This window comes from Pinus tabuliformis, chromosome 5_1 (assembly GCF_031772625.1).
Source record: "Pinus tabuliformis cultivar Carrire ecotype Pingquan chromosome 5_1, CPIR1, whole genome shotgun sequence".
NCBI classification, from domain to species: domain Eukaryota; kingdom Viridiplantae; phylum Streptophyta; class Pinopsida; order Pinales; family Pinaceae; genus Pinus; species Pinus tabuliformis.
In genome coordinates this window covers 329,761,105-329,769,288 of record NC_142305.1, presented here as the reverse complement: position 1 = coordinate 329,769,288, position 8,184 = coordinate 329,761,105, and the positions used below count along the sequence as shown (strand labels likewise).

General features: G+C 40.2%; 1 long non-coding RNA gene across 1 annotated transcript; it reads right to left on the bottom strand.

Annotated features, from left to right (window-relative positions):
* Positions 1 to 386: 386 nt before the first annotated feature.
* LOC149164725 (uncharacterized) lies at positions 387 to 7,742 on the bottom strand. Its single transcript, XR_016260275.1, has 2 exons — positions 7,564 to 7,742; positions 387 to 694 (listed from the first exon to the last, which is right to left on the bottom strand). It is a non-coding gene; the product is annotated as an uncharacterized LOC149164725 (long non-coding RNA).
* Positions 7,743 to 8,184: the final 442 nt, after the last annotated feature.

Sequence of the window (8,184 nt, the reverse complement as noted above, 5' to 3'; positions counted from 1 at the left end):
TGATTTAAAATTGTTTCATTAAATAAAAATTTACTTTAAAAAAGAAAAAGAAAAAATGTGATTGATAATTTAAAATAAAAAGTTATTTTTTCATTAATTATCATAAAATATTTAAAATATTTTTTTTAAATAATTATAATTAATTTATTATTTCATTAAAAAATTATTTTAGTCAATTACATTTATTTTAATTATTTGGCAAAAAAATTAAATTTAACTTCTGTGATGTTGGGATGAATTTTAGTGTAATAGCTTCAAGCCTATGATGCACGAAAACTTGTATAATCCTCATATTTTTTTCCCATAAGGAAAAATGGTAATTTCATTATAAAGAGGAAATTACATGCTGTAGATGCTGGTGCATATGCAGTGCATGATCGAAATCATGAAAAACAGAAATGTTGCCTTTGATCCACGCAGGGGGCAACAGAAATAAAAATATAACTAAGAGTCATATGATAAAGTAAACTGTTAACATGTACAGAGACAGTATATACAATCAAAAAAGGCATTATGCCTGATCAAAAAATATGAACATAACCAATAACATGACATGAATTAAACATTAAGCTCCATAAAAGGCCTATGATAATATTGATAGAAGGCTTCTCCTTCCTGTTCTCTGATCATCCAGAAGCCCGGCTCCCCGATCGCAGCCTCTTTGGATAAGCTGTCGGCAACTCCGTTCTGCTCCCTATAAATATGTGAGCAAGTGAATGTGTCAAAATATGAGATCAATCTCAAAGTCTCATCCAAGATGTGCAATAATGTATATGTAGAACATCTAGTTTTCCTGTTCAGCCAATCACATATTATTTTAGAGTCCCCATAAAGTTGTAATTCTGTGCAATTTTTCTCCAATGCGAATTGTATGATATGTTTTGCGGCAAGGAGCTCAGTTGAGTTGTTTGTGCATTTGCGGAAACCAATCAGCATGCTATATGAATGATGATGGGATAGGTGAAGGATAGCCCCCCCTCCATAGCCTTGCTCTTGGGCTGCACCGTCAAAAAAGGCCCAAGGTTTGTTGAAATTTATTTGAATATAGAGGGGTTGCGCCAATTACTGGGAGGAGGATCATCCAGGATGAGTGAGTAATCAACAATGACTTTTGTTGCCAGGACAACCCAGTTTGGTGCTAAGTCCTGAAATATGTTGCGATTCCTAGCTATCCAAATTGTCCAGCAGATAAGCATAGGAAGATTCTGAATCTTTTGTGTTGAGGAAGTGTGATACCAGATTTGCTAGGCAGCAAGGATAGAGTTCCCAGCCCAGGTAGTAGTAGGAATAATTTGTTGTAGGATAATTTTCCACAGGTTACATGTAGCTGAACATTCTAAAAAAAGGTGAGAAGTGGACTCATTTTCCTACTTACAGAAACAGCACCAGTGGGGCCCATGTTGCGCTCGCTTGAGAAGGTTTTCTCCAGTAGGAATTTTGTTCCGGAGGATGGTCCACATTAAGAGTCTAGATCTAGGGGGGCCTTGAGTTTCCAAAGATGTCTCCACCAGTCAGCAAGTAGCAAAGGCTTCCTTGGTGCTGCCAAAGTCAAATAACCATCCTTTGCGGTATGCCTACCATTTTTTGAAAGAACCCAAATAATCTCATCATCCCCTTCAAGTATACGAATGTGGGCATCCATGAGGGCTTGGATGTACTCCTCCCATTGTTGTGACCAAATAGGAGGAATGTTTAACTGATCTGCAGATTTCCAGGCTTGTTGAAGGAAAGTGGAATTTTCCAGGTCAGCAATCTGAGATATATAAGTGAAGTTTTGTTACTAGAGATACTGAATGAGATCTCTGGGTAATCGATGCATGTCCCCACATCCCACCCAAGGATCAAGACCAATTCAGACAGTGTGTCCTGATCGAATTCTCCAAGTGATACCTTCCTTGATCAGGCTCAAAGCCTTAAGTACAACGTTCCAGATAATTGAGACCGCTGAGGTACTTAGATGGGCTCTCCTAATCCAGTCCATGACGTGTAAGGGAGCAATGTATTTGGCATATGCGACCCTCATCCATAGGCTATCTACTGCTACTAATTTCCAGCCAAGTTTTGCAGCAAGTGCTAAAGAGAAATCCTCTAATTTTTTTAGGCCCCACCCTCCCCATTTTTTTGGTAGATTCAGGGCCTCCCACCTGACCCAAGCAAAAATCCTTCCCTGTTTGTTCCCTTGCCAAAGAAACCTACAGCAGAGGGCTTGAATTCTGTTGAGAATGCCTCTGGGTATCCAGGCCAAGGACATCCAATATATCGGGGTGGCTTCCAGGACACTTTTGATAAGAGTGAGTCTTCCAGCCTGCGAAAGATATTTGAGGTACCATGTATTTAGTCTTTTCTCCATCTTGGAGATGAGCCAAGTCCAGTCTGCAATTTTATAACCCAGTGGCTTCAACTTGTACCCCAAATATTTTAGGCCATCTGCTAAATGCAGCTGAGTGAAGTGGAAGCACTGAAGTGCAAATATTATCTCGTACGGTGTACATTCAGTAGTTGTCAAGGCAAAATTGCTGTCATTTATAATCATACTTGTTGCCACTTGGAAGAGGGTGAAATTTGCCTTGATAATACTAATGTCCCCAATACTGCCATTGATAAAGACCAGGATGTCATCAACAAAAAGAAGGTGTGTCAGGGTGCAACCTTTTGTTATCTTTATGCCTTTTAGTCTGCCCCTTTGATGCTCTTCTTTGATGAGATTGCTAAGACCTTCCATAACGAGCAAGAAGAGCAAAGGAGAGAGAGGACATCCCTGTCTCAGCCCCCTTCTGAAGGTAAAAAAAGGAGATGCACTTCCATTCACTAGGACACTAAAGGGGATATTAGTAATGCAACTCATGATCCATTTAATGAATAAGCAAGGGAAGCCTAGATGAGTTAACAGCCTTCTAATATAAAGCCAATTAACTCTGTCGAATGCTTTTGATAAATTGACCTTCATAATCATACCTTTGCCATGCCTTGAGTGTAATGTATGAATTACTTCTTGGGCAGTGCCGACAACTTCATGGATCTGTCTATCTTGTAGGAAAGCAAATTGTTGGGACGAGATATGGTTAGAGAGGATGGGTTTCATCCTGTTGGCAATAATCTTGGCAATGATCTTATATATGCAATTGCAGAGAGATACGGAGCGAAAGTCCTTAAAAAAGTCTGGGTTGTCTTTCTTTGGAATGAGTGCAAGGAAGGTAGAGGTAATAGAATTTTAAATAAATCCTCTAATTATCGAATCCTCAACTATTCTGAGTAGGTCTTCCCCAATGATGTCGAAGAAAGCCAAGTAGAATTCCACCGACCAACCATCAGGCCCTGGACTTTTATCCTTTTTGAACCATTTTAAGGTGTGTTCCAATTCCTCCAAAGTGACTGCCTTAATTAAATCACCTCCTTCCACTGGATCCACATATCTGGGAAAGAGTTGTGCCACCCTCATGATTTTTGCAAGATTTATCTCCATGGGGGCTTGGTATGCACTTTTGAAATGTGAGGAGGCAAGTTCAGCAAGTTGTGGAATAGTATTTAAAGTCTGCCCCTGATCATTCCGTAGCTACCATATGATGTTGATCGCCCTTCTTCCATTGGCGAATTTATGGTAGAATTTGGTGTTTTCAATCCCTTCCAACATCCAGATGGCTCTGCTCCTCAGGCGCCAGTATTCCTCCTTTTCCTAAAGAATTTGAGCTCTCTCTGGATAATGAGAAACCATCCTATCCTTATGTTCTTCTGAGGAGTAAATGCCTCCTAGATTATTCTCAAAAGCGGAAATATCAGATTCAATTCTACAAAGAGTTTGATCCTCCTGTATTCTTTTGTTATGAGCCCAAAGTTTGGACATACTTTTAAGGGCTGTAAGATTTTGTATAAATCTTCTGGTACTATCTTCTCTTCTCCCTGGGGGGTTTGCTCTCCAGAAATCAAAGACCAATTTTTTATAAGAGTCATCCTTGAGCCAAACAGAGCAGAACTTAAAGGGTCCTTTAGGTTTTGTTCGCCCCCCTTCTATTTCCAGGTAAATGGGAAGGTGGTTAGATATTCCACCAGTACCAACCCAGTGTCTGATTTGAAGCCCCAAGTCCAAAACCTTTTCTTTGACAAGGAAGCGGTCAAGTCTGCGAGCCAGACTGTCTTCCCCAGTCCTGTTGTTCCTCCAAGTAGCTTGAGGTTTGGCAGATGGGATATCTATCAGATGGTGGGCATCTAGTTCAGTTAAAAAATAATCCGAGAGAGAGTCTCGCTGTGCCCTGTGACCCCAGGATTCAACATGTCCAATGGAAAAATTAAGGTCACCACCCAGGATCAGGTGGTCGGACATAAATGAATCAGAGCTTAGGAGATTCTGCCAAAAAATAGCTCTGTTCTGGCATGGGCCATATACATTTAAGATCTAAAAATGTATCCCTAGTTCAGCTGAATTGATATTTGCTCCAAGATAACCCAACCCACCCCAGAAATTATGTAAATTGATGGTATGGGAGTTGTATCCCAAAGCAAGACCTCCCGACCTCCCATGCGCATCAAGTCCAAAAAATTTCCAGCTAGGGAGCATGTTTTGGAGAGACTGCACTATATCTAAAATAGGTCCTAGGGTTTCTTGCAGAAAGATAATGTCAAGTGGAGCAATTTTCAACAGTCGACAAAGAGCTATTTTCTTGTCCAACCTAGCTAGCCCTCTATAGTTGTAGGAGAAAATCTTCATGGAGGGGGGGTAGGCTGGGATTCTCTTGCTCTAAGAGTCCCTGGGATGGTGGATTTTACCCCCAAAGCAATCGCATCTTCAGCTGTGCCTTGGGCTTTAGAGAGGAAGGAGGGTCGACCCCTCTGAATTTTAGGGGGAGGGGGGAGAGTGGAAGATTTCAAGCCCAAATTGATCTTGGGCTTGTCTCTTAGATTTCGAGCGGGTCATGTATCTCCGAGGAGGGGGGACCAGAAGGGGAGGAGTAGTATACGAGGGTTGTGAGGGTGGATTTAGGGAGGGTGCAGGGGAAAAAATGGGGGCGGATGTAATCTGGCAGGTGAGTGGAGTAGTTTTAGGGGAGATTGCACCAAAATCTTGATCCAGATGATCGATTGAAGGGTTTATTACATGAAGTGCAGAGAAAGTACTAGATAACAAACAGTCAATATGAGAAGTGCTGCAAGTGGGAATAGGGATGGTGGAAGAGTTCATACCCGTCGAGGGCAGGCCCTCAGATGGCGACAGTGGACGAGATGGAGGAGGCTGTTGTGTACGGTTAGGAGGCCGCCCGCGCTTCTTCGGCTTTGGAGGAGCCGCTGCCTCTTCTGCTGGAGTCTTCTGCTATCTGACCGGGATCTCAGCAGCATCCGGGTCCTGTGAGGTCAAGGGAGCCTGACTCCTGGGTTGTGCCTCCTGATGAGTATGCTGGTGGGAGGCCATATCCTGTTCTGTGGCCTGATTTTTCTTTTTTTCAGTAGAGGGTAGTCCTTAAAAAGATGCCTAACCTTATGGCACCGACGACATCGAAAAGGAACGCCCTCGTAGTCCAGCAATTGCCGTCTAGTGTGGTTCCTCTAGCAAATGTCAATAAACTCAAGCAAACCCTCAGACAGGTCCAAATGTACCAATATCCTTGCATATGCTAATTTCCCTGAGGTTTGGTATGAATCATCAAAAGTGAGGTAAGTGCCGAGTGCATTTCCTATATGCTTGAAGACGTCCTCTGTCCAGAAATGTAAGGGAAGACCGAGCAAGCATACCCATATCGGACCTGCATCCACCCTCTTTTGCGCCGGATCAAAGAGGGGAGTCCATCGGTCGAGGAGAACTGGGGCAAGATCTAGGTGCTAGACCATGGACAACACCCAGTTGGTGTGCTCCAAGCTACTGAAATGTAATGCGACCACACTTTGACTAGGGTTTGCACCTTCCGAATCTCCTTCAGATTTTCTCCCCAAACCTTTGAGACCCATTGTTGTAGTTTGGCCACACTGTAATGTCTACCTTGCACCCGACCGACCAAGACCTTCACTGCTATGTCCATGGTGTCTAGTCATCTTATGTCTTTAGCAATATTAAGGGGCGCTGCACAGGCACGCAGCTTTGGATCCCGATTCTTTTTTGAATGCCCTGAAACCCTAGCGTCCATCGCCTCTTATGTCGAAGCGAGAAGTGAAGGTCCCGATGGAGAAACCCTAGGGTTGTCCGACGCCTCCTGTGGGATGGTAGCAAAAATGTCGGAGATGGGACCGATGCTTGTGAAATGCCCCCGAGAGGGAGCCGAGGAGGTCCGCGAAGCAGTATGAGCCAAACCAACAACTGTCGAGCCCTGAGGGAGGTCAGGGGAAATGAAACCGAACACTGCCAAATGTGAGCTCAGAACATTATCAGATGCTAGGGTTTGGTCAACAAGTTTGAGCGGTGGAGCAGAGAGTGTCTAGGAACACGGCAAGATAGTCTGAGTAATGAGCAACGGGGGAGAGGCCGCTTCTTCAGGAAGGGTAACCGGCGAGATGTGAGGATGAGTTATCAGAGGAAGGGCTTCAACCTTGTCGATCAGGTCGGACATGAAGGGGAAGAGACCGACAACAGTGGTCTTGGTGGGAGTCCATGATGTATAATCCTCATATAAAATATAGAATATATAAATATTTTACAAGTGAAAAATAAGAATTAACTTAACTATGAATTAACAATTTATTATCAACATTTACCAAACTATATTATTTATAACTTCTAACTCCTCGAACATATTTTACATAAATTCAAAACAATATAAAACTATTGTAAAAACATTTACAAAATAAAAATAAAAAAAAATAGATATCTAAATTTTATAACCAAATTTCATACCGTATATTAAAAAAACAAAAAACTCTAGTCAAATTGATAATAATAAAAATTAAAATTAAAAAAATTAATAATAATAAAAATGAAAAATAAACATAAACATCTATATAATAACCATAATCAGAATGAATAGATCTTATTATAAATATCTAGACTCTATAACCAAGTTTTAAATAATATACTAAAAAGAATCCTTAATAGTAGTAATAATAATAAAATTGAAGTATAAACTTAATATCTGGATTCTATAACCAAATTTTAAATAATATACTAAAAACAATCCTTAATGGTAGAGATAATAATAAAATTAAAATATAAACCTAAGCAATTAAATTGATAATAATAAAATAATCTTTAATCATAGCGATAATAACAAAAACTAAATATGAACCTAAGCAATCAAATTAATAATTATAAAACTGAAAAATAAACATAAATATCCATTTAAAATTCATAAATTGATATAACTAATACAAAGTGCAGAAACATTCATGTAGAAACTCAAACCACAGTTGAACGGTGAACTTAAGCATCCAGAAACATTCATGTAGAAACTCAAACCACAGTTGAACTGTGAACTTAAGCATCCAGGTAGAAACTCAGACCAGAATGAATAAATGACTCGTTATATTAAAAATCCATATTAATCGAAGTATAAAGGGCTAATCGCAATTAACAACAGGTTTATTCCGGAGAGTGAGTCACTCATATAATACTATAAACTACTAATGTTACTGAAGATAAAATTGCACCTCTCAATATCGAACCCAGGAAAAGCTCGATTTATTATTAGAAACACAATAGGGATCTGGCCTAACTGAAATGGTTCATGGCCAGACAAGAAAAACAAACCGCATTGCCGCTTAGAGGAATGCATAGCCATTCACGCAGCTTTCATGAATCCCCACACCTGCACGGGACGATAATAAGCAAACCCTAATAAAATGAACTTCCAAACTCATAAACAATAACCCATCCGAGAAAGAATATATATATATATATCAGATCGTGTTCTTTAGGATAATATTGCATTTAAAAACAGAATTTTTGAAAATTCTATAGTTTATTTGAATTTCTGAAATATTTCAAAATCGAGAATTAATCTTTTCTCCAAAATTTAAAACTATATTTATTCTAAATAACTTTTCCAGAATCAGACAGATTTACAGTTGGATATATTATGTGTAAAAAAGAGAATTTAAGCTCAAATGCTTACCATGGCTAGAAGGAGCAACAAGGTGCAAGAAGAGGTGGAGGTGGAGGACTGGGAGATGGAGATGAAGGCCGAAGTGGAGGGGCAAGAGGTGAGGACTGGAAGGTGGTGTAAAAGGAGGAAGTGGAAGTGGAAGTGGAGGTGTATAACTGGGAGATGG